This window comes from Mobula birostris, chromosome 20 (assembly GCF_030028105.1).
Source record: "Mobula birostris isolate sMobBir1 chromosome 20, sMobBir1.hap1, whole genome shotgun sequence".
Classification (NCBI taxonomy): domain Eukaryota; kingdom Metazoa; phylum Chordata; class Chondrichthyes; order Myliobatiformes; family Myliobatidae; genus Mobula; species Mobula birostris.
In genome coordinates this window covers 67,386,243-67,413,452 of record NC_092389.1, presented here as the reverse complement: position 1 = coordinate 67,413,452, position 27,210 = coordinate 67,386,243, and the positions used below count along the sequence as shown (strand labels likewise).

Sequence of the window (27,210 nt, the reverse complement as noted above, 5' to 3'; positions counted from 1 at the left end):
GTATTGGATTATATGTCCCCGTCTTGTGGGTCCCTGTATACGGAGGTGCTGACGGGAATGAACAGATTGAAACTTTAGTTACAAATGCTGTTAAAAGTTCAGCTGTGCATAAAGACCTTCCACTCAGCAATTCAGAAGCTAAGAGGTTTGTAGGGGTTAACAATTCGGCGTTTCTGTCAAGACTGGTGGGATATGGGCCCAAAAGGAGAGACCTTTACAGGACACACAAAACTGTTGTGTATAAGGGAAAAAGGAGGTAAGAACAAGCAGGGAAGGAATCAGACCGACACGACTTAGAACTGGCCAGACTGTCCTTAATTATTTCTTACGTTGTGTTGGAAAACCTCATTCTGCGTCGTGTAGCTTTTGTCATTGTGAAACAGCTCAACACATACTGTTTCAAGGTGACGCATAGCAAGTTGAAAGAAATCAAACCATCACCATCTTTGGGGGTTAATAGATTTCATTTTTAAACTTGATTTAAGTTATAAGAGTGACTTTAATTCAATTCACAGTACTGTGTTTCACGGCCTAAACACTATAGGTTTTGCGGGGGTAAAGTACTTTGAGTGGTTACGGAGAAAGGTTGAAATTAATAACACATCTCCGTCTACCCCAAGCCACGAACTTATCAATCACCCCTGCTGTGGACCACTTCTGGAGGTCCAAGATGCCAACTTCTACAAAGAAGGGATCCGTATGCTCCGCGACCGCTGCAATAAGTGTGTAACTGTAGGAGGGGAGTATGTTGAAATGTAAATGTGCCAGGTTTTCTAAAATAGAGTCCTTCTGGTTTAGGCCACGAACTTATCAATCGCGCCACCGTATTTCACAATTCTCTACACCACACTGCAGACCAGATAGTAGCTGGAGTGTCAACGGCTGTTTATCCGCTGCTAGACAATCTTTCAGGGGGAAGGCGGAGACTGGTGTGATTGACATTGGATTAGATAACCAGCCTCATAGTAGACCTCCGTCGTTTTCTAGGAATATTGGTCTGTGTGGTTGGCAGGCGGGAATGGGGATAGATGTGCATTGCCACAGACCAATGGGTGTGCAGCATTCCGGAGTGGTTCTTTGACTGACATCTGGCAGAAGCAATGAGAAACTGTATCTCCAGGACGGTGTTTGGCCCCGCCACCTCCTCCCCGAACACACAGACTAAAATAATGTCCGGAGCTGCCGGTCGATGGGATAATTGTCCAGGAATAACGCCTGGAAAATCAGGGGATGAATGTGAAGAGCTGGAGCCCGGACAGGAGACAGAGCGGTCGCCTTTGGCTTGTACTCAGCAGGCGGCTTTATTAATGAACTGAAACACAGAGGTGACCGGGTATCTCACCACGCTGATCACCTGCTCCCTGAATTTTGACTGAGTCAGCACGTAAATAAATGTGTTCGTGCAACAGCTGAAATTCCTCAGCAAAAAAGCGACGTAATGAAAGATCCGTTCAGAATCATTGAAATCGTATCCTTTTCCTGAGACCTGATAATATATCACATTTACAACGAATGTCATCCAAAGCAGGATGAAGCTGCCGGAGAGGGTGAAGAGTAAAACCACAGATCTCCTCCTGCTCTCCATCTCCGGGTCACTGCGGTTCTCCCCCTTGCTCTGACCCTTCAGCCCCTTACGGAGCCGACTGGCCCCTAAAATGTGTCTGACTGTCAGAGCGTTCAGCAGCAGGATCCCAGCGAAAGGGAGGAACGGAGTTAAAACTGCAAAGAGCCAGTCGTAAACCACCCACCCGGGGTCAGTGAAATAATTGTCTATGACCTTACAGAACCACGGTACATTGTCGATGATCGTCCAGGGTTCCAGTGTGAAATATTGGGGAACGTTTTTCAGACAGTACAGTGCGCCGGTTGTTGTCAGAACCACAGCCGCAGTTTTCCCGGTGCAATATATTGTTTTCAGCTTCTGGCAGCAAATGGCGACAAACCGATCAAAGGTGAAAGTGACGGTGAACCAGACAGAACAGTCTGTGGCTGTGGACGTCAGTACTTCGATAACTCTGCACACAGGAGTGATGTCCAGAAAATTCCACGGGAAGTAATACTCATTGATTCGATACAAAATGACTTCGGTGACAATGGTGAGTAGATCCGCCGCTGCCATGGCCACCAGGTAGCGAGTGGTGCAGGTAGAGAGGCCGCACTTTCCCCGGGACAGGATCACAATCGCCACTAAATTCACTGTAGAGCGGGAGGAGGAGTGAGGGAAGGAGAGAAAGGGAGGGGAGAGAGAGAGAGAGAGGAGAGAGAGAGAGAGAGAGAGAGAGAGAGAGAGAGAGAGAGAGAGAGAGAGAGAGAGAGGGGAAGGAAGTGGAAAAAAAGAAAAAAAAAAACAGTGTATTACTAAATATTATCTCCGGGAATCAACACTGGATCGGCTTTCCGCTAAAGATCGGGAGTGCTCGAGTCTGTGAACGGCTGCTAATGTAATACCAGACACGGACCACACTGTCTTTGACCTGCCTTCTTCAGTGTGGAGATTAGATTAGACGAGATTAGATTGAATTATGAGTGTGCCGAGTACAGATACAAAGCCAATGAAATGCAGTTAATCAGAAAATATATGGGCAATCGTCGGCGATGAAAACGAGCTGCATGAACAACGATCGGTGCCGATCCCGATCCCAGACGGTGATGGGGCCGGTTTCACTGATTTAACCGTGACTGACCAGGTCTCTGGAAACTCAGCATCTGATGGGACCGAGGACGGATACAGAACGGAGCAACACATTGAAAATACTGGAGTAGCTCAGCAGGTCAGGCAGCATCCATGACATTGAACCAACTCTCATTTCGGGACAAGACTCTTCTTCAGGACGAAGCGCTGCCCCAATTCATGACGGGTCTCAGAGGGAAAGCAGGAACAACTTAGTAACCGGAGACTGAGTGGCTCCGTTAATGATTAATTCCATAACGCAGTTCAATTCGATACCACTCGTCAGCAGATTCTTGGAGACTGCTTCAGACGACCAGACCTAATTACTGACCAAGAGGCAATGGTATCCGACTGCGACTCCACAGGGAGACGTGAAAAAACAGGACCAGGCATTCACTCTGATCAAAACACAGAAACAGTGAATCTCAAAATGTAAACGCTCACAGGCAAATCTTCCCGGAGAGCTGTCTTTGCCAAGCACAGGGCAAAATCTCGAAAAAGTCCCATTAAATCCCTCCCAATCATCCCTCCCCGGAGAGCTGTCTGTGCCCAGATCCGGAGCAAATGCGAACAAGGTGTCGTTAAAGGCAATGACAACGTTCGAGTCGATCCTGTGAGTTTGACAAGAGTCTGACGTATAGTTCCGCTGGTCAATTTAGATGAAAAATCAGAATGTTAAGTTGACCGGATAGATAACTCTGACGGATATTCGCACAATATTCATCAGGTTGGAAGCCTGACAAATGATGATCAATAGGTTCACACCAGTTAACACACAGAAATACCAAACATGAATTGCTCTGCTCACTCACCAGGAACTCCAATGACGGCAATACACACGTACAGTATTTTCTCCACACTCTTGTACTTATCCAACATTGTAGATATTCTCTCTATCCAGTGATATGTTCCCCTGTGTGACAGGTGATCTCTCGGAATTAAATCTTAAGGCTGCATGCCTGGGGTTTTTAATAACATTTATCGACTCCACAGGGACAGATTTCAACAGATTTAAAAATAAAGGTATTTAAAATATTTACTAAACCGATTACATCAGACAGGTGCAATTCCCGCGGTGGCAGATTGTGATTAAATTAATGAATTAATATTGAGGACATTTGTCTTAGTTAGTCTGCGCCAACGAAGGTGACTGAACCTTCTGATGTGCCATCTCAATTAAATGTAATTCCAATGTAAAATATGGCATTGTAGCGTCTGAAACAGTATTGAATCACCGACTGTTGCCATTCTCCTCAAGACTATAAGCTCCTGATGTAGTTTGATTTTTGTGGGGACTCTATCAAGAGTGTCCTCATAAACTATCAGTTTGTGATGATGAATAAACACTTCTATACTCATTAAATCCTCCAATTTCTACCGTGACTCAGTCACGGTCAGAACATTTATGAGCTGGTCCAGGACACACTCATAACTCTACCACATGTCAATTAAACTCAACAGCCACGTGGGGCTTATACACAGAAACACAGCACCCCTTCTGCCTGCTAACCTGTCTTTCTGATACGCCGTATATCCTTGGACATTCAGCTGCCAATGGCAGCCATCATTTAACCAAGTTTCAGAGATATCCACAACGTCATACTTGCCAATCTGCAGCTGAATTTCAAGATAATCCATTTTATTTCTTATGCTGCGTGCATTCAAATATAACACTTTCAGTCCAGTATTGAATGAACTTCAGCGAGTAAACAATGGGGACAAACTGTACCAACTGCTCAGACTGCGGGAAGGAATTCACTCAGTCATCTCAACTGAATGAACATCAGCGAGTTCACACTGGGTAGAAGCCGTTCACCTGTTCCAACTGGGAATGAATTCACACTTTCATCTCGCCTGTCTACACACCAGACGGTTTTCAGCAGTGAGAGGACGTTGACCTGCTCAGACTGTAGGAAGGCATTCACACACTCATCCACACTGCAGAGACAGTGGCGCGTCACACTGTGCTGAGGGTGGTCACCTGCTCTGAATGTGGGATGGGTTTCAATCAGTCATTCATCCTTGTGTCACCCTGCCGGGCGTTGACCCATCGTTAATCGGAGAGATCAGAAGTTTGAGAGGACGGAATTCACTCAGGTTCGCCAATTGAGCATTAAAGGCAGTAGTTTCAGGGCAGGTTATTTTTGAGCTTTCACCAGTTGCCAATCAGCATTCATGATGGATTATCAAGAATATATTAATGTCAGGCAGGAGCAAGTGGAGCGGTCATTGTTGAAGTGGACAGAGTCAGAGCGGAGACTTTGAGGCTTTACCTCTTTGAGGTTTCAGTGCGGAGAGCACTCAGTCAGAGAAGGCGAAATTATGCCGGAGGTAGATTTTATTTTTTGTTCCCTTCCTTACATTTGCTCAGTTAGAACAGTCGAGATGCCAGGCAGGATAGTGGAAAGCTCCTCTTGCGGGATGTGGGAAGGCAGGAGATCCTCCTGTGTCCCTGATAAATACACCTGTGAGAAGGGCATCCAGCTTCATCTCCGAATAATCCACATTAAAGAGTTGGAGCTGGAACCGGATGAACTATAGATCACTCAGGAGGTTGACGAGGTGATAGGTAGGACACATAGATAGGTAGTTGCACGCAAGGTGCACGGCACAGGAAACTGGGTAACAGTCAGGAAGAGGGAAGGGGGAAACAGAGAGTGCAGTGTACCCCTGTGTCTATCCCCTGGAACAACACATATATCACTTTAGATACTATTGGGGACGGTGGGATGACCTGGCAAAGGAAGGTCACAACAGGAGGGTCTCTGGCACTTAGTCTGGCTCTGAGACTGAGAAGGGAAGGGTGGAGAAGAGGTGAGCTGTGGTCAGAGGTGATTCATTAGCTCAAGGATCTGACTGGATGTTCTGTGGGTGAGAATGAGATTCCAAGACGGTGTGTTGCCTCCTGTGTGCTCGGCTCTGAAATGATACGGGCTGGTAGAGTAACCAGGTTCTGCAGAGGGAGTTCAGGGAGTGGGGTGCTGTGTTAAAGGGCAGCTCGTCCAGGGCTGTGATCTCAGGACTGCCATCTGTGCCACGTGCCAGGAATATGGAGAATACACAGCTGAACACCTGGTTAAGGAGTTGGTACAGGAGGGAGGGCAAGGAATAGGGATAATATACCGTTGAACACGTGATTAAGGAGTTGGTACAGGAGGGAGGGCCAGGAATAGGGAGAATATACAGTTGAACACGTGGTTGAGGAGTTGGTACAGCAAGAGAGGGTATAAGATTTTTGGATCATTTGAGCCCGCAAGGATTGCTGTGTGCACGGGAGTGTGAGTGAGTTGGGGGAGAGGGGACATCGTTGATGGAGGGTGAAGTGGGCAGACAGGTCTCTCTCACACACACAGACACATGCGGTGGAGTGTGAGGGAGGGGAGTAGGAAGGGATGAGGAGAATGAGGAGGATGGTGTTAGGGCTCCTTCACAAAGTTCCAGACTCACCCACCCCTCCCCGCCTGGAATTGGTCCCATTCCGTACCCTAGGCTGGGGGATTGCCCTGAGTTGCCTTGCCAACATGAAAATGAATTGTTTGATAGCATTTAAACATAGAAACATAGAAACATAGAAACATAGAAAATAGGTGCAGGAGTAGGCCATTCGGCCCTTCGAGCCTGCACCGCCATTTATTATGATCATGGCTGATCATCCAACTCAGAACCCCGCCCCAGCCTTCCCTCCATACCCCCTGACCCCCGTAGCCACAAGGGCCATATCTAACTCCCTCTTAAATATAGCCAATGAACTGGCCTCAACTGCTTCCTGTGGCAGAGAATTCCACAGATTCACCACTCTCTGTGTGAAGAAGTTTTTCCTAATCTCGGTCCTAAAAGGCTTCCCCTTTATCCTCAAACTGCGGCCCCTCGTTCTGGACTTCCCCAGCATCGGGAACAATCTTCCTGCATCTAGCCTGTCCAATCCCTTTAGGATCTTATACGTTTCAATCAGATCCCCCCTCAATCTTCTAAATTCCAACGAGTACAAGCCCAGTTCATCCAGTCTTTCTTCATATGAAAGTCCTGCCATCCCAGGAATCAATCTGGTGAACCTTCTTTGTACTCCCTCTATGGCAAGGATGTCTTTCCTCAGATTAGGGGACCAAAACTGCACACAATACTCCAGGTGTGGTCTCACCAAGGCCTTGTACAACTGCAGTAGTACCTCCCTGCTCCTGTACTCGAATCCTCTCGCTATAAATGCCAGCATACCATTCGCCTTTTTCACCGCCTGCTGTACCTGCATGCCCACTTTCAATGATTGGTGTATAATGACACCCAGGCTCGTTGCACCTCCCCTTTTCCTAATCGGCCACCATTCAGATAATAATCTGTTTTCCTATTTTTGCCACCAAAGTGGATAACTTCACATTTATCCACATTAAATTGCATCTTCCATGAATTTGCCCACTCACCCAACCTATCCAAGTCACCCTGCATCCTCTTAGCATCGTCCTCACAGCTAACACTGCCACCCAGCTTCGTGTCATCCGCAAACTTGGAGATGCTGCATTTAATTCCCTCATCCAAGTCATTAATATATATTGTAAACAACTAGGGTCCCAGCACTGCGCCTTGCGGTACCCCACGAGTCACCGCCTGCCATTCTGAAAAGGTCCCGTTTATTCCCACTCTTTGCTTCCTGTCTGCTAACCAACTCTCCACCCACACCAATACCTTACCCCCAATACCGTGTGCTTTAAGTTTGCACACTAATCTCCTGTGTGGGACCTTTTCAAAAGCCTTCTGAAAATCCAAATATACCACATCCACTGGTTCTCCCCTATCCACTCTACTAGTTACATCCTCAAAAAATTCTATGAGATTCGTCAGACATGATTTTCCTTTCACAAATCCATGCTGACTTTGTCCGATCATTTCACCGCTTTCCAAATGTGCTGTTATCACATCCTTGATAACTGACTCCAGCAGTTTCCCCACCACCGACGTTAGGCTAACTGGTCTATAATTCCCCGGTTTCTCTCTCCCTCCTTTTTTAAAAAGTGGAGTCACATTAGCCACCCTCCAATCCTCAGGAACTAGTCCAGAATCTAACGAGTTTTGAAAAATTATCACTAATGCATCCACTATTTCTTGGGCGACTTCCTTAAGCACCCTGGGATGCAGACCATCTGGCGCTGGGGATTTACCTACCTTCAATCCCTTCAATTTACCTAAACCACTTCCCTACTAACATGTATTTTGCTCAGTTCCTCCATCTCACTGGACCCTCTGTCCCCTACTATTTCTGGATGATTATTTATGTCCTCCTTAGTGAAGACAGAACCAAAGTAATTATTCAATTGGTCTGCCATGTCCTTGCTCCCCATAATAAATTCACCTGTTTCTGTCTGCAGGGGACCTACATTTGTCTTTACCAGTCTTTTCCTTTTTACATATCTATAAAAGCTTTTACAGTCCGTTTTTATGTTTCCTGCCAGTTTTCTCTCACAATCTTTTTTGCCCTTCCTAATTAAGCCCTTTGTCCTCCTCTGCTGCAGTCTGAATTTCTCCCAGTCCTCAGGTGAGCCACTTTCTCTGGCTAATTTGTATGCGCCTTCTTTGGAACTGATACTATCCCTAATTTCTCTAGTCAGCCACGGGTGCACTACCTTCCTTGATTTATTCTTTTGTCAAACTGGGATGAACAATTGTTGTAGTTCATCCATGCAACCTTTAAATGCTTGCCATTGCATATCCACCGTCAATCCTTTAAGTGTCATTTGCCAGTCTATCTTAGCTAATTCACATCTCATACCTTCAAAGTTACCCCTCTTTAAGTTCAGAACCTTTGTTTCTGAATTAACTATGTCACTCTCCATCTTAATGAAGAATTCCACCATATTATGGTCACTCTTACACAAGGGGCCTCTGACGACAAGATTGCTAATTAACCCTTCCTCATTGCTCAAAACCCAGTCCAGAATAGCCTGCTCTCAAGCTGGTTCCTCGACATGTTGGTTCAAAAAACCATCCCGCATACATTCCAAGAAATCCTCTTCCTCAGCACCTTTACCAATTTGGTTCACCCAATCTACATGTAGATTGAAGTCACCCATTATAACTGCTGTTCCTTTATTGCACACATTTCTAATTTCCTGTTTAATGCCATCTCCGACCTCACTACTACTGTTAGGTGGCCTGTACACAACTCCCACCAGCGTCTTCTGCCCCTTAGTGTTACGCAGCTCTACCCATATCGATTCCAAATCTTCCCGGCTTATGTCCTTCCTTTCTATTGCTTTAATCTCTTCTTTAACCAGCAACGCCACCCCACCTCCCCTTCCTTCATGTCTATCCCTCCTGAATATTGAATATCCCTGAACTTTGAGCTCTCATCCCTGGGCACCCTGGAGCCATGTCTCTGTGATCCCAACTATATCATAATCATTAATAACAATCTGCACTTTCAATTCATCCACCTTATTATGAATGCTCCTTGCATTGACACACAAAGCCTTCTGGCGCTCTTTTACAACTCTCTTAGCCCTTATACAATTATGCTGAAAAGTGGCCCTTTTTAATGCTTGGTTCACATACTTTGATAATAAATTTTCGTTGAACTTGACCATTGAAACGTATTGTTCATAAAACATGTACTGATGAGAAATGATCTCTGAAGGTCCGAGAGTGGAAAATGAACCAGTGTTCAGACCCACTGCTCCGTGCCAGACAAAAACCCCTGTCTGAGTCTGTCCCGTCTGTCTGTACTTGATGCATCTCCCTCTAAAGTTTCCTTACTCTGCAGCTGTCCCAGTGTCTTTTATGGTCTTCTCAACCCCATTCTCCTACCTTTACTAATCAAGCACCGGTCAATGTATGTTTTAACTAAACAGGATGACTTAGCCTCTGAGCCGTCCGTGGCAACGAATTTCACAGGTCCCTCATCTCTCTAAATGCATGATCTCTCGTATTTGACATTGCGACCCAGAAGATTAAAAATGTCAGCTATCTGCTCTATCAAGATCTTTCGTAATCTTGTCGAGTTCTATCAGGTCACCCTGAGCCTCCTCCACTCCAGAGAAAACAGCCCAAGTTTGTCCAAACTCCCCTTACACAGAGGAGGAGGAGGAGAAGATGGCGGCGCGACGCAGCGCGCAGCGGCCACTCCGGTGATGAATATCTGTTATCTGTCAAGTAGGGTGCCGTGCACAATTCTGATTTGATGGAGGCAGACGTGAGAGCACGGAGGAACATTTGGTGAAACTTCTGAAATGCCTGATTCGCTGCCTCTGCTACTGTGTGATCCGAAATCTCCGGAGGGGAAAGCCCCGATTCCTCAGCTTTGCTTGTTGCTCGGAGGCCAGGGCGGAGTCGAAGCGCTCGGTGCTCGGTGTCAGAGGGCTGGTCGGAGGCTCGAATGTTTTCGGACGGACTCATAGTCGGCTGAGGTCGGGTGCTTCCAGGATGCTGTATCGGCAAGTTTGCAGCACTGGAAGCTCAAGGCAGGGAGAGTTTCTCCTTTCTACCGTCTGCGTGAGATGTTGGGTCTATCGGGACTTTGAGTCTATTCTTCACCGTGCCCATTGTCTGCTCTTTATCAAATTATGCTATTGCTTTGCACTGTCGTAACTCTATGTTATAATTATGTGTTTTTTGTCGGTTTAGTCTTGGTCTGTCCTGTGTTTCTGTGATATCATACTGGAGGAACATTGTATCATTTCTTAATGCATGCATTTATAAATGACAATAAACGAGGATTGAGTGTCCACATAATCTAATCTAATCTAATCTAATGTTTACTTGCAGCAAGGGAAGACTAGCACTGCCCAAGATCTGGTAATAGCTTTATCAAAAAGAGACAATACCATCACCCCTTTGGACACAAGTTCAAGGACAAGGTGCATTCTGTTGTCTGCTGAATCATTGTTTGGCATTCTTCCAGTCACACAGCTGCGGTTCTGCACTCAAGTGCTCAGAGTACCAACAGCATCATGTTGCACGAAGATTTTTAGCAAAGCACTCTGATACACTACAGGTTCCATTTTGTTACAGAAAGAAATGCCATTTTGGTACAAGTGAAGTACATTTCCCCAGCGGTGAAGCATTCCTTTGCACCTCGCCCTCTGTGAAAACCCTTACGTCACTCCCCATTTCTGTTAACACCCCCGATCCTTGCGGCCCTCGCCATCTGTGAAAACCCTTACATCACTCCCCATTTCTGTTAACACCTCCGATCCCTGCGGCCATCACCATCTGTGAAAACCCTTCTTACCCTACACCCATCGTCATTTTGTAACCCCGCCTGACCCCTACACCATTTACCATCCCTGTAAAGCCTCCACCATCCACACTGGCGCAATAGCTGACAGCTGACCTGAGAAGGACACCGAGCGTGGCAGGTAGCAGGGCTCACAAAACACACTCACACCAGCTGACATTTTTTATAACCCGACCGATTTGCATGGTTATCTTGTCTAAACCGCTTCCTACCTTCCTATCTTTACCTTACCCCGGTCCCCCCACTAATCTCCCTCCTGGAACATATCCTTGCAAGCCCCGGGAAGTTCTACACGCTCCCATTTACTTCCTCCCTCAGCTCCATTCTGGCTCAGAAACAGTCCTTCCAGGTGAGGCAACATTTCAAAACGGGGTAAGAATAGGATGATTCGGCAGATGAATGTGTGGCTGAGGAACTGGTGCAGGGGCATTGCATCAGATCTCTGGGTCATTGGGATCTCTCCTGGGGTCGCAATGATCTGTACAACAGGGACGGGTTGTATCTGAACCTGGCGGGGTCCAGTGTGCTCGTGGGCAGGTTTGTTACAGCTTGTGTTTAAAATAACTTGTCAGGGGGATGGGAACCGGAGTGTGAGTGCTGGGGATGAGGTAGCTGGTTGGCAACAGATAGTGTGCAGTGACAGTACTAGCGAGCAGAGGCTGATGTCAGGGCAAAATTACAGTCAACGGGATGAGTTGCAGCGTTAAAGTGGGATAACATTGATAAGGGGGGATGAATGCAGGACTGGGGGTGTTATATTTGAATGTGCGCAGCGTACAGAATAACTTCCTCCCCCTGGTGTGAAGTTGCTGGAGTTTCAGCAGATGCGATGACTGATTAAATCTCTTTCCTCACTCAGTACAGAAGTATGGCCTCTACTTATTGTGAACTCGCTGGAGCCTCTCAAGGTGGGTCAACTGAATGAAACTCTTCCCACGCTCCGAACCGGTGTACAGCTGCTTCCCTCTGCGTGAAATGGCTGGAGCTTCAGTCGCTGAATTAACTGATTGAACCCTTCCCACACTCGCCGCTGGTGAATGGGCTCTCCCTCGAGTGACCGCTCCGGTATCTCTGCTGATCAGATGTTTGTATGAATCCTTTCCCACACCCGGAGGTGAACGGCCTCACCCCAGTGTGAACGGCCTCACCCCAGTGTGAACTTGCTGGTGTATCTGCAGGTACAATGTCCTCGTGCATCCGTTCCAAAATGAGAGCCCGTGAATGACATCCCACCGCTACCAACTGACTGGCCATTCATCAGCTCAGATCACGGACGTGTACACATATTCGGGTTTCCTTGTCACAACTGTGTGCTGTCTTCTCCAGCATCTCCTCCCCACTTTCGAGGACTGAAGACATTCAATTCCTGGTGAAGTAACAAACACAGCAGAACTGATGTGCTTTGTGTTTGATATTCCCACACACAGACCCTTTGCCTTTTCCACACGGTCAAAATTCTGCAAATGTCAATGGATGGAAGACAGCTGAAATGATTTTAGTCTGAATGGTGACCTCTGGTATCAGACTGTAATAGCAAGGCTCAACACTGGTCGGAGGGGGAATCCCTCATCTACTACATCTGCTGACCCGTCTGACAGTGACTGCAGGTCAGGGTAGGAGATAGGGAGAGAGACTACATCTGCTGTCCCGTCTGATAGTGACTGCGGGTCAGGGTAGGAGACACGGGGAGAGACTACATCTGCTGTCTCGTCTGACAGTGACTGCGGGTCAGGGTAGGAGACAGGGGGAGAGAATACATCTGCTGACCCGTCTGACAGTGACTGCGGGTCAGGGTGGGAGACAGGGAGAGGGACTACATCTGCTGACCCGTCTGACAGTGACTGTAGGTCAAGGTAGGAGACAGGGGGAGAGACTACATCTGCTGTTCCGTCTGACAGTGACTGTAGGTCAGGGTAGGAGACAGGGGGAGAGACTACATCTGCTGACCCTGCCGGTATCAGCCCCAGGGTACTGAAGACCTGTATGATCCTGCTGTCTGGGATTTTGCAGCACCATTACAATCTGAGACCAAAACCAAGGAAATGGTTATTGATTTTCGGAGGAAGAGGACTGTGACGAGTCCTGTATACATTCTGGAGGAAGAGGACTGTGACGAGTCCTGTATACATTCTGGAGGAAGAGGACTGTGACGAGTCCTGTATACGTTCTGGAGGAAGAGGTTACTGTGGCGGAGGTGTACAGTTACTTAGGGGTTCACCTCAGCAAAAGACACGACTGGAAAACCAACACAAAGACTGTTTAAAAGAAGGGGACGAGCAGACTCTATTTTCTAAGGAAGTCGAGATCCTTGAATGTGTGAGGAAGGTTGGTGCAGATATTTTACCGATCTGTTGTAGCCAGTGCAGTCTTCTTTGCTGTTTTCTGTTGGGGGAGCAGCATCGGTGTTGGTGATGCAAAAAGACGAAATAATCTCATCAAAAAGGCTGGATCCATCCTTGGCCAGAAGCCCGACTCTTTCGAGTGAGTGGTGGAGTGGAGGTCACTAAACAAACTGTCATCGATTATGAACAATCTGTCAAATCCTCTCCATGACCTACTGAACAGGCAGCAAAGCCCCTGACCCCTTTCGAACAGACTCAGTCAACTCCGCTGCTACCAGAGGATGCTGAAAAGAGGATGCTGTCCAAGTTGCATGCCATCTCGGTCAATGTCTCCCATCCACTACATAATGTACTGGTTGGGCACAGCAGTACATTCAGCCAGAGACTCATTCCACCGAGATGCAACACAGAGCGTCATAGGAAGTCATTCCTGCCTGTGGCCATCAAACTTTACAACTCCTCCCTTGGAGGGTCAGACACCCTGAGCCAATAGGCTGGTCCTGGACTTATTTCATAATTTACTGGCATAATTTACGTATTACTATTTAACTATTTATGGTTTTATTACTATTTATTATTTATGGTGCAACTGTAACGAAAACCAATTTCCCCCGGGATCGATAATGTATGACTATGACTGTCAGTGTTTTGTAAAGTTGACCTGTAACTTTCTAAGACGGGTTTGGTGGTGCAGACGGATTTGAGGATTCTGCGGATTTGGAGAATATGAGGGAGCACATGGATTTAGCTCAGAAATGGGTGTTTGTCAGCGAATATTGCGGTGTGTGCGGTTTTAGGGTGGCGGCGGATGTGGGGGCACACAGAAAATGGGTGTGCTCACCGATTTCAGGGTGCATACGTATTTGGGCGTTCCTGTGACTGTTTGCAGAAATTTGGGAATGATGGCGGTTTTGAGGGTGCACACGGATTTTGGGGAATCGGTGGTTTTGGAGCATGCTCATGAATTTGGGGGTGCACATCTATTTCAGGTTTCTCACGATTTAGATGTATGACGACTCTAAAAGTTATTTTATGAAGAGATACTTCAATAGTCAATGGAGTTTGGACTTTGAAATTTTCTCTTGCCCTTTTCCAAGGTGGAGGCAGCTGTTTTGTGAACTATTCGAAATGATTCTTGTTCTGGGATAATCCAGTGTGCATGCTGGGGTGTCCGCTGATTTGGAGCTGTGACGAATCTCCGGGTTGTTTCATTTCTACAGACATTAATAGTAAATGCAATTTGAATTTTGAAATTTGTTCTTAATGTTTTATGATTTAGGCAATCATTTTGTGAAATGTTTGAAATGAGAGTTCGCGAGCATCTGCAGTTTGCAGAGACAAATGGGAAGGAAATGCACCAAGGGGAAATAAACTGAATTCGAAGTATACGGACAGGTGTACAGTCAGGCAGGGTCAGGCAGAGACAGTGAGTCTACCCACACGCACAGACACAGAAACACTCTGACACACACAGACAGACAAAAAGACACAGACACACACGCACGCGCACAGAGACATACAAGCACACACGCACACGAACCACCTCCCCACACACCAGAACAAACACACACACACACACACACACACACACACACACACACAACTGCATTTTCTTAACCACCTCTCCAGCCCTCCGCCATGTTCTCTGACATATGCGGGGTGATAAGATTAAAACATAATCTCCCGCCCACACTAGATTGCTGAGTTTGCTGGCCATGTATAAGGGTGAGAGTTTGGTCCCAGACGAACCCCACAGGCAGTTTCATGGGGACCCTCTCGGTAGAATTCCTAAAACACAATCTATATCAAGAGTAATAGTGGGTGATTCAATACATTTCATAAGCTACAATGACATAATTTACTGCAATATTGTGTGTTTGACAAATGGTTCCTTTGAAGTACATATTTACAGGGGAAACACGTTTAACTGATGAGACACTTCGGAAGGTTCAGTCACATTTCTTGGGGCAAACTAACTCTCACAAATCCTCTAAAATGATTACTTAAATTAATCGCAATCTGTCACCGCGGGGATTGCACCTGCTTGATGTAATCAGTTTGTAAGTACTTTAAACATGCTTATTTTTAAACCTGTTGAAACCTGTCCCTGTGGAGTAGCTAAATGGTATTAAAAACCCCAGGAATATTGTGCCACAACACTTTATTCCGCGAAATCGCTAGTAGCATAGGGGCTCAGACACTGGACAGAGTAAATGTCTGCAATGTTAGTTAGATACGAGAGTGTGGAGAAAATATTGTACGTGTTCATTGCCGTCATTGGAGTTCCTGGTGAGTGAGCAGAGCAATTCATGTTTGGTATTTCTGTGTGTTAACCATGTGAATCTGTTTATGATCATTTGACGAGCTTCTAACTTGATGATAATTGCACAAATATCCGTCAGAAATATCGACCCTGTCAGTTCAACATTCAGATTTTCACATTTAATAACAAGCGGAACTAAACCTCTGTCTCTCCTCAAACTCAGGGTATCGACTCGAATGTTAGTCTTGCCTTTAATGACAGCTTGTCTGGAGTTGGCCCTGTTTTGGCGACGGGCAGCTCTGCTGAAGGTGAGATTGGTGTCGGGTTACATCGTAAATCTCACTGTTTCTGAGTTATTGATCAAAGAGAAAACCTGGTCCTGTGTTTTACGTCTCCCCCTAGAATCTCTCAGAGTCGGGTTTCACTGTCTATTGGTCAATAATCGGGTCTTATCACCAGAACCAGTGGCTATGCATCTGCTCGCTAGTGTTATCGAATTCATCTGTGCTGTAGAATCAATCCATTAATGGAGCCCGTCAGCCTCTGATTACAGAGTTATTTCTACTTTCCCTCTACGACCCGTCATAAATTGGGGGACAACTTCGGCCTGATGAAGGATCCCACCCGAAACTGGAGTTTGTTCAATTCCATGTCTGGTGCCTGACCTGCTGAGTTCGTCCAGTATTTTGTGTGTGTTCCTCACTTCTGTATTCATTTTTGGCTGCACCTGATGCTGAGTTTCCTGACGCCTGGTCAGTCACGGTTAAATCAGCGACTGGAATCAGGATTAGCACTGATCGTTGTTGTTGTTCATGCAGATTTTTTTTTTAATCGCCGACGAATGTCTCCGATCCTCACACTGAGGACAGCAGGTCAGAGAGGGTGTGAGCCGTGTCTGGTGTTAGATTAGCATTCGCAGACTCCAGCACCCCTGATCATTAGCTGAAACCCGATCCCGTGTTAATTCCCGCAGAATGGGTTCAGTAATTCCCAAACTCTGTTCCCTTTCACCAGCGAATTTAGTGGCGATTGTGATCCTGTCCCGGGGAAAGTGCGGTCTCTCTACCTGCACCACTCGCTACCTGGTGGCCATGGCAGCGGCGGATCTACTGACCATTGTCACCGAGGTCATTTTGTATCGAATCAGATTGTATTATTTCCCGTGAAGTTTTCTGGGCATCACCCCGGTGTGCAGTGTTATCGAAGTACTGACGTTCTCCGCCACTGACTGTTCTGTCTGGTTCACCATCACTTTCACTTTTGATCGTTTTGTCGCCATTTGCTGCCAGAAGCTGAAGACAAAATATTGCACCGGGAAAACTGCGGCTGTGGTTCTAACACTAACCGGAGTACTGTCCTGTCAGAGACATGTTCCCCGATACTTCACGCAGGAACCCAGCGTGATCATCGACAATGTACCGTGGTTCTGTAAACTCATGGACAAGTATTTCACTGACCCCGGGTGGGTAGTATACGATTGGTTCGATACGGTTTTAACTTCGTTCCTCCCTTTCGCTGCGATCCTGTTGCTCAACGCTCTGACAGTCAGACACATTTTGGTGGCCAGTCGGGTCCGTAAGGGGCTGAAGGGTCAGAGCAAGGGAGAGAACCGCAGTGACCCGGAGATGGAGAGCAGGAGGAGGTCTGTGGTTTTACTCTTCACCCTCTCCGGCAACTTCATCCTCCTGTGGATGACACTGGTTGTAAATTTCATATATTATCAGATCTCAGGAAAAGGATACGATTTCAATGATTCGGAATGGATCTTCTATCTTGTCGGCTATTTGCTGAGGAATCTCAGCTGCTGCACGAACACATTTATTTACGCGGTGACTCAGTCGAAATTCAGGGAGCAGCTGATCAGCGCGGTGAAATATCCGGTCACCTCGGTGCTACGGTTCATTAACAAAGCCGCGTCCTGAGCACAAGACAAAGGCGGCCGCGTTGTCTCCAGTCCGAACTCCAGTTCCTCACGTTAACCGCCTAATCTCCCAGGTCTTATTCCCGGGCAGATTGCCCCATCGACCGGCAGCTCCGGGACATTAGCCCAAGCAACCTGTTCATATTCTATACCTTCACATGAATCCCCTCATAACAAGTGTCTATCCCAAGTTTTGGACCACAGATCTATTCGTAGTGTATAAATAGCCTGTCTGACATTAATAAATGTATGATTAATCCTTAATTAATGTTTCAGAGATCTAAAATCCATTTCAATAGATACGGGTCAAATTTGACCTGGAACAACCTCAATACAGAAAACAAAATGTAGTACCTGTACAAAAGAAAACCATAGAAACTACAGCACAGAAACAGGCCTTTTGGCCCTTCTTGGCTGTGCCGAACCATTTTCTGCCTAGTCCCACTGACCTGCACACGGTCCATATCCCTCCATACACCTCCCATCCATGTATCTGTCCAATTTATTCTTAAATGTTAAAAAAGAACCCGCATTTACCACCTCGTCTGGCAGCTCATTCCATACTCCCACCACTCTCTGTGTGAAGAAGCCCCCTTAATGTTCCCTTTAAATTTTTCCTCTTCGCCCTTAACCCATGTCTTCTGGTGTTTTTCTCCCCTTGCCTCAGTGGAAAAAGCCTGCTTGCATTCACTCTATCTATACCCATCGTAATTTTATATCTCTATCAAATCTCCCCTAATTCTTTTACGCTCCAGGGAATAAAGTCCTAACTTATTCAACCTTTCTCTGTAACTGAGTTTTTCAAGTCTCGGCAACATCCTTGTGAACCTTCTATACACTCTTTCAACCTTATTAATATCCTTCCTGTAATTTGGTGACCAAAACTGAACACAATACTCCAGATTCGGTCTCATCAGTGTATTATACAACCTCATCATAACATTCCAGCTCTTATACTCAATATTTTGGTTAATAAAGGCCAATGTACCAAAAGCTCTCTTTACGACCCTATCTACCTGTGACGCAACTTTTAGGGAATTTTGTATCTGTATTCCCAGATCCCTCTGTTCTACTGCACTCCTCAGTGCCTTACCGTTTTCCCTGTATGTTCCACCTTGGTTTGTCCTTCCAAAGTGCAATATCTCACATTTGTCTGTATTAAACTCCATCTGCCATTTTCAGCCCATTTTTCCAGCTGGTCCAAATCCCTCTGCAAGCTTTGAAAACCTTCCTCACTGTCCACAACACTTCCAATCTTTGTATCATTAACAAATTTGTTGATTTAATTTACCACATTATCATCCAGATCATTGATATAGATGATAAATAACAATGGACCCAGCACTGATCCCTGTGGCACACCACTAGTCACAGGCCTCCACTCGGAGAAGCAATTCTCTACCACCACTCTTTGGCTTCTTCCGTTGAGCCAATGTCTAATCCAATTTACCACCTCTCCATGTATACCTAGCGACTGAATTTTCCTAACTAACCTCCCATGCGGGACCTTGTCAAAGGCTTTACTGAAGTCCATGTAGGCAACATCCACTGCCTTCCCTTCATCCACTTTCCTGGTAACCTCCTCGACAAACTCCAATAGATTGGTCAGACATGACCTTCCACGCACAAAGCCATGTTGACTCTCCCTAATAAGTCCCTGTCTATCCAAATGTTTGTAGATTCTGTCTCTTAGTACTCCCTCCAATAACTTACCCACTACCGACGTCAAACTTACCGGCCTATATTTTCCTGGATTACTTTTCGATCCTTTTTTAAACACCGGAACAACATGAGCCATTTTTCAATCCTCCGGCACCTCAACCGTAGACACCGACATTTTAAATATATCTGCCAGGGCCCCTGCAATTTCAACACTAGTCTCCTTCAAGTTCCGAGGGAATACCCTGTCAGGTCCTGGGGATTTATCCACTTTAATTTGCCTCAAGATAGCAAGCACCTCCACCTTTTCAATCTGTACAGTTTCCATGATCTCACTACTTGCTTCCCTTAATTCCATAGACTTCATGCCGGTTTCCTTAGTAAATACAGTCGCAAAAAACCTATTTAAGATCTCCCCCATTTCCTTTGGTTCCGCACATAGCCGACCACTCTGATCTTCAAGAGGACCAATTTTATCCCTTACAATCCTTTTGCTCTTAATATACCTGTAAAAGCTCATTGGATGATCCTTCACTTTGACTGCCAAGGCAACCTCATGTCTTCTTTTAGCCCTCCTGATTTCCTTTTTAAGTATTTCCTTGCACTTTTCGTACTCCTCAAGTACCTTATTTACTCCCTGTTTCCTATACATGTCATACAACTCTCTTCTTCTTTATCAGAGTTGCAATATCCCTTGAGAACCAAGGTTCCTTATTCCTATTCACCTTGCCTTTAATCCTGACAGGAACATACAAACTCTGCACTCTCAAAATTTCTCCTTTGAAGGCTTCTCACCTACCAAACACATCTTTGCCAGAGAACAACCTGTCCCAATCCACGCTGTTTAGATCCTTTCTCATTTTTTTTTCAAATTTGGCCTTTTTCCAGTTTAGGAACCTCAACCCGAGGACCAGAACTATCTTTATTCATGATCATGTTGAAACTAATGGTGTTATAATCAGTGGAACCAAGACGTTCCCGTACACACACTTCCGTCACCTGTCCTAACTCGTTTCATAACAGGAGATCTAATATTGCATCCGCTCTAGGTGGTACCTCTATATATTGATTTAGAAAACTTTCCTGAACACATTTTACAAACTCTAACCCATCTCGACCCCTAACAGTATGGGAGTCCCAATCAATATGTGGAAAATTAAAATCCCCTACCGCCACAACTTAATGTTTCCTGCAGTTGCCTGCTATCTCTCTGCAGATTTGCTCCTCCAATTCTCGTTGACTATTGGGTGTTCTATAATACAATCCCAGAAATGTGGCCATACCTTTCCTGTTTCTCAGCTCCAACCATAAGTACTCAGTAGACAAGCCCTCTAATCTATCCTGCCTGAGCACTGCCGTAACATTTTCCCTGACAAGCAATGCTATCGCCCCCCCCCACAACCTTTTATTCCTCTGCCTCGATCACATCTGAAACATCGGAACCCTGGAATATTAAGCTGCTAGTCCTGCCCCTCCTGTAGCCAAGTTTCACTAATTGCTATAACGTCATAATTCCACGTGTCAATCCACACCCTCAACTCGTCTGCCTTCTCCGCAATACTCCTAGCATTGAAATATATACACCTCAGAAGATTTTTACCACCACTCGCAACCTTTCTATTAGCGGATTTGCTTGAACTTTTAAGATAATTTATTTTCACCCCAGCCACACTGTCAGCTCTTGCACTCTGGTTCCCATCCCCCTGCAAATCTAGTTTAAAGCCTCCCCAGTCGCACTAACAAACCTCCCTGAAAGGATATTGGTCCCCTTGTAGTTCAAGTGTAACCCGTCTCTCTTATACAGGTCCCACCTGCCCCAGAAGAGTTCCCAATGATCCTGAGATCTGAAACCCTGCCCCCCTACATCAGTTCCTCAGCCACTTGTTCATCCTCCAGAGCATCCTATTCCTACCCTCACCGGCACGTAGCACAGGTAGCAATCCTGAGATTACCACCTTCAAGGTCCTGCTTTTCAACTTCCTACCAAGCTCTCTATACTCACTCTCCAGGACCTCCTCACTCTTCCTTGCTATGTCATTGGTACCGATGTGTACCATCACATCTGGCTGATCACCCTCCGACTTCAGAATGTCATGCAATCGATCAGAGACATCCTTGATCCTGGCACCAGGCAGGCAACAAACCATCCTGGATTCTCTGTCACGACCACAGAACCTCCTAACTGTACCTCTAACTATCGAGTCCCCTATCACTACCGCTCTGCTCTTCTTCCATTCTCCCTTCTGCACTGCAGAACCAGACTCAGTGCCAGAGATCCGGCTGCCGCAGCGTCTCTCAGGTAAGTCATCCCCCCCAACAGTATCCAATGCGGTATACTTGTTGTTGAGGGGAATGGCCACAGGGGAACCCTGCTTACCTGCCCTTTCCCCTTCCCTCGCCTGACAGTGACCCAATTTCCTGTCCTCTGCTCCTTTGGCGTAACTACCTCCCTGTAGCTACGATCTATAATCTCCTCATTCTCCCGAATGATCCGCAGATCATCCAGCTCCTGCTCCAGTTCCCTAACGCGGTTTGTCAGGAGCTGCAGCTGGATGCACTTCTTGCAGGTGTCGCTGCCAGACGCTTTGACTCACCGTAATGTAATGGAATGGTCTCGTCCGAAGCCTCGACTCTATTCTTCTCAATAGATGCTGCTTGAGTTGCTAAGTTTCTTGAAAAGTTGCATTTAGTTCTAGATCGCATTCTATAAAAAGCATCTTTTGTGCTGGAAGACTGCAAAGGAGGTTCAGTACGATTGTGGAGGGTGCAGAACAGGCGCAGGCCTAACCGACGTTTTCTTAACGCATATGGAGAAGTTAGGATTAGATATCTCAAAATGCAGCGGGCAGGCATATGATAACGGGAGCAATATGCGGGGCAAAATAGCGGGGCGCAGAAGAGGGTGCTAGGTACTAACAAAAAAACTCTGTTCATGCCATGCGCCAGCCGCAGCCTAAACCTAGTCATTGTCGATGCTGCAAAATCAACAGTGGAGTCTGTGAGCTTCTTTGGGGCGCTGCAACGTCTTTCCACACTGCTCAGCTCAGCGACACAGAGATGGGAGCTTTTCAAAGAGAACGTGCCACAGATGACCCTCAAGGCCATATCCAACACGCGATGGGAGTGCCGCGTGGAAAGTGTGAAAGTCCTGCGCTACCAGCTTCCCGATGTTGGCAATGCGCTCCTGTGACTGATTGAACATGCCACACAGAAATGTGACAGTGAAACCACATCTGCAGCCAGAGGCCTAGAACAGGAGATCATGTCATGGAAATTCCTGCTGACTGGTATCATCTGGTACAACGTTTTACATGAGGTGAATCGTGTCAGCAAGCTGCTCCAGAGCCCACAAGTGGGAATCGATGTGCTACAGCGCGAGGTGGAATATGTTCTGAAATTTCTCAAGGAATACAGAGAGAACGGCCTTTCATCCGCCCAACCAGATGCCAGAGACACAGCTGAAGAGATAGGGATACCAATGGTCTTTCCTACTGCATGAATCAGAAAACCAAAACGCCAGTTCCAGTGCGAGTCCCAAAGTGCAGATCCTTCCCTGACAGTGGCACCCGAGGAACGGTACAAGAGAGAAGTTTTCCTTCCACTAGTGGACTCTGCCATCACAGGCATCAGTAAGCGCTTCAAGCTGATGGAGTCGTTTTACAGTCTGTTTGGCTTCATTTATGGAAGAGAGGAAATGAAAAAAGCCACCCAAAGTCGCACACTGAAAGACAGCTGCGTAAACATGGAGAGGACACTTGGTGATGTGGATGCTGAGGACCTTCTGCGCGAGGTGTCGGCTGCTGTTGTGCCTGCAAAAAAAAAAAAAAAAAAAACTGGCCTGCAAATTCTGAGCTACATTTACAGCAACAAGCTGGTTGAACTGTATCCTAACCTCACCATTGCTCTGAGACTCATGCTGACAATGTCTGTGACTGTAGTGAGTGGAGAGAGAAGTTTTCCGAGACTAAAGCTCATGAAAACGCATCTGAGGACAACAATGCTCCAGGAGCGTCTGTCAGCTCTTGCTCAGGTATCAATTCAGCATGAAATAGCAAGATCACTGGACAAAGATGAGCTCATTAAAGCATTCTCAGCACTCAAGCACAGGAGGGTGTTGAAGTTCTAGTGATAAGTCCTTTAACACATTTTTAGCAGAAATAAAGTTTATAATTATAATAAAATAAGCCACATATTTCACTCAAAATGTGTATAGGTGATTTGGCGGCGTTTCCACAAATCGTAATATCGCTCTCCCGCTTGCGTCCCCTCTCTCTCTGACTCTCCTCCTGTTCGCTCTCCAGGTCTTACGTGAGCTGTCCGTGGTGCTTAAAGAGAGCGAGAGGCAGTTTGTTGTAACCTTCCAGAAGTTCACTTTCAGACACTGTTTATTGAATTAATAAAGTGTGATTTTTTATTAAATATGACATTGCTTTTGTCATTAATTTAATTAGAGGGACATTCTTTAAGCTGTCTGTTCTTATGTCAGCTGATACCTAACACATAGTGCCATTCGATGCAGACTAGTTGCTGAAAAGGGCGAGGCTTCTCATTCCAAAGTAAAAAATGTCATTGTTTCAGTTTTTAATTAAGATAATTGTTTGGATTATGTTGAGCTCTCTGTCCATTATGCTGAAAGTGCATATAATGCATCAACGTTTAAGTCCGAAATGATACCATTATTGATGCAAACCAACTTGAATATTAGTTTTTATTCTTTATTTTTTTTTGGGGGGAGGGGGAATCGGCGGTAGGGCCCCACAATAACACTTGAAATGGACCCCCAGACGCTTTAGGCCGCATATGCGTCTGTGGGCCAGTGTTTGTGGTGGTGGGTGGGCCAGGATTATAGTGGCGTGTGGGGCAGTGTTTTTGGTGGTGGGTGGGTGGGTCAGGATTATAGTGACGTATGGAGCAGTGTTTGTGATGGTGGGTGGTCGTTTGTGGAGGTTATGTTTTCTCCATGGACCATGATAATGAAAGGCTTTCCACTGTGAGGGTTAAGGTATGTAAGACCGCAGTGTTAGGTTTTATTTTGACCATCTGGGGAATAGATTATGTCCCGAGGCCTGGTTATTTGGCTTCACCTCGTATTAAGATGTAACCTCCCCACATTTGGTTTTCTCTGATCTTTATGTTATGTGTGTGTGGGGGTGGGGGTGTACTCAGGATTAAATTAACAGAATTTACTGGATATTTGGTGTTACTTAACCCTGCAACCTGGAGCTTAGGGGTGACATATTTTCTGCAATCCCAGCTTGTGTTTAACCTCCTGGTTCCTTTTCTCTTTCTTTTTATCTCGGCTTTTTTTTTTGTTGCCATCCCGTGGAAAAGGAGAAGGAAAAGCGTGTCGCCTTTGATTAGATGCAGTTCTGCGGGCAGTGGGAAATGATCTGGTGTTTCCTGATCTCATAATTGGTCGTTCATCATCACCGAAACCTGCCATATTGCTCTGCCCCACGCCTTCACTAACTAAGTCAACACTTACCTTTACTGGGGTCTTCCTCGTCTTTGCACAAATTTTAATGTGTATGTTTATAACTGTAGGGTTCTCAGTAATATTAACTGTAATGTTAACTGTTAACTGCTAAGTATGCTGAAATGGCTTCTTTGCAATGCTAACTATTAGGTAATGTTCTCCGTCGTTGAAATGCTTGGGTTATAGTTATAGATAACAGAGGAACTAACCAATGGAAGCTGTGTTATTCTATCTGTATGTGTGGGAGTCTGGGTAAGTGGACCGACTTGTCGGGAGGAGAACCGAAGAGGAAGTACGTGCTGGACGCCCTCTGATCGACCACCGTGGTTGGTCCCAGGCGGCGGGTCGGAGGAGATCGACTGGTGGAAAGAAGACCCCGTTAATTGAGCTCCAACTGCTGTGCACGAAGTGGTTGAACTCTGATAAGTTTGGCGCCTTTAACTTTCCTTTTATATTGTATCTGTGTTAATTACACAGTTCCAGTAAGATCTATAAAGTGTAATCTGTAAATCGTACATTGTGTGCTGTCTGATATTTGTTGTGTGAGTTTGTACCAGGGGGCATTACACAGCGACTACGCAAACGGGAGACACGGTTTGACGGCCGGACAGGCTTTCCCCCAGACAAACACGAGCCGGTAGCCCTGAGCCTTACAGAACTATCTATTTGTGGTGGGTTTATTGCTTATCGGTAGTGTCTAGGCAAGGGCTGAAGGGTGAGAAGGCCAGGTGCTGTGGCGCCGTGTGGGCCAGGGTTTTTGTAGCTGTGAGGGCCAGGTTTAGAGTGGTGCTAGAAAGTTTATGAACCCCGCAGAGTTTTCTCAACTTCTGTATAAACATGATCTGATCTTCATTAATCTCATAAAACTAGACAGAGAAAACAACTCTTGTTCATTTATTTAATGAGAAAAATGAAGCAATAATACTTACATTTGCTGGGGAAAGTATGTGAACCTCAGGGATAATGCCGTCTACAATATCTATTCGGAGTCCCGTGTTCAATGAGATCAGATTGAATTGTTGGTTGTAGAGGTGTCCTGCCCTATATATATATATATAAAGATTCACAAAGTCGAGTTACCGTCAGAGCCTGCACCTGTTAATGTGGACCATATCTCGATCAAAAAAATAACTTTCAGCAGAAGTACTGTAGAGATGCACGAAGATGCAAAAGGCTACAAAAACATTTCGAGAGTCCCGAGTGTTGCTTCAGTTCACAGTAAAGGAACCTATCTACACATGGAGGAAATTCAGTACTGTTGCCACTCTCCCTAGGATTAGACGTCCTGCAAAGATCACAAGGGAATCCTTAACGAGATGAAAAATAACCCAAGGATAACAGGAAAAAAAAAACATGCAGAAATCTCTAGAACTTGCTGAAGTCTTGTGTGTCCACTGTTAGAAAAACAGTGAGCTAGAATTGTTTTCATGGAAGAACACCACGGAGGAAATGACTGCTCTTCAAAAAAAAAAACCTTTCTGCACGTCTCAAGCTTACAAAAGACTACCTGGATGCTCTACAAGACTTCTGGGACAATGTTCTGAGGACAGGTGAGACAAATGTTGAAGGTTTTGGCAGAAATGCGCATTACTTTGTTTGGAGGGAAAACAGCACTGCCCACCAACACCAGAACCTCATCATAACTCTGAGGCATGATGGAAGGAGCATTATACTTTGGGACTTCTTCGCTGCGTAAGGTCCTGACAGCTTGTAATCGCTGAGGGAACGATAAATTCAAAGCTGTATCAAGACATTTCATGGGAGAACGTCAGAACAGCAAAGGGTTGGGAAGTTTATTGGGGAAAGAGGTACGGGACTGGACAAGGGAAATGTAATAGAGGGCAGATGGGTATCGCCTCCATCTGGTGCTCCACCCTCTTTTACTTTCTTCCATTACCTTATTTACTTCACCCATACCCCTCCTTCCGGTTGTACCTATCAGCTTTTGTTTCTCTCTCTCAACTCCACAGCCTGTAAGCCTGACTTCTCATCTTTATTCCACCAGCCCTGCTGGTGTCCCAGCCGGAAACGTCGACTGTACTCTCTTCCATAGGTGCTGCATAGCCTGCTGAGTTCTTCCAGCAATTTTATATGTGTGTTACTAATTACCCTGTCACCTTTTTTTCTTACCGCGGGCCCATCAACTTTCTCTGGTTCCAATCATCCTTCCTTTCGTCAGTGCTACACTCTACTCTCCCATTAGATTCGTTCTTCTGCAGCTCTTTAACTTTTCCAACCCTCATCTCCCAGCTTCTGAATTCAGTTCCATCCCCTCCCACCAAGCTTGCCAAACTCACCGACCAACTGCCAGCTTGTACATCTACGACATTCCTCAACTTCTCATTCTAGCACCTGTTCCCGTCCTTTCCGGTCCCGATGAAGTGTCATTTTACAAAACGTGGACTGTTGAGTGCTGTCCAGAGAGGCTGGACACCGTCAAGTATGAGGGTTCTTCACCGTGGACCTGTCATTGCGGGAGGACACCACCAGGTGGCAGGTGTTATCAACAAGTTACCGGCCATTGCGGCAGAAAACCACCAGGCGAGGGTGCCGTCCACAGAGGACCTGCCATTCCGCCAGGACGCCGCTGGGTAGGAAAGTTACACACAGAAAATGTTGGAAGAACTCAGCGGGTTAGGCAGCGTCTATGGAAATGA

General features: G+C 46.0%; 1 protein-coding gene and 1 pseudogene across 1 annotated transcript in view; one reads left to right on the top strand and one right to left on the bottom strand.

The window, feature by feature from the left end:
• Positions 1-27,210, bottom strand: part of LOC140185252 (uncharacterized) — a 622,887-nt gene that overhangs the window by 439,799 nt on the left and 155,878 nt on the right. The window lies entirely within an intron of this gene.
• On the top strand, positions 15,457-17,419 carry LOC140185502 (probable G-protein coupled receptor 139; annotated as a pseudogene).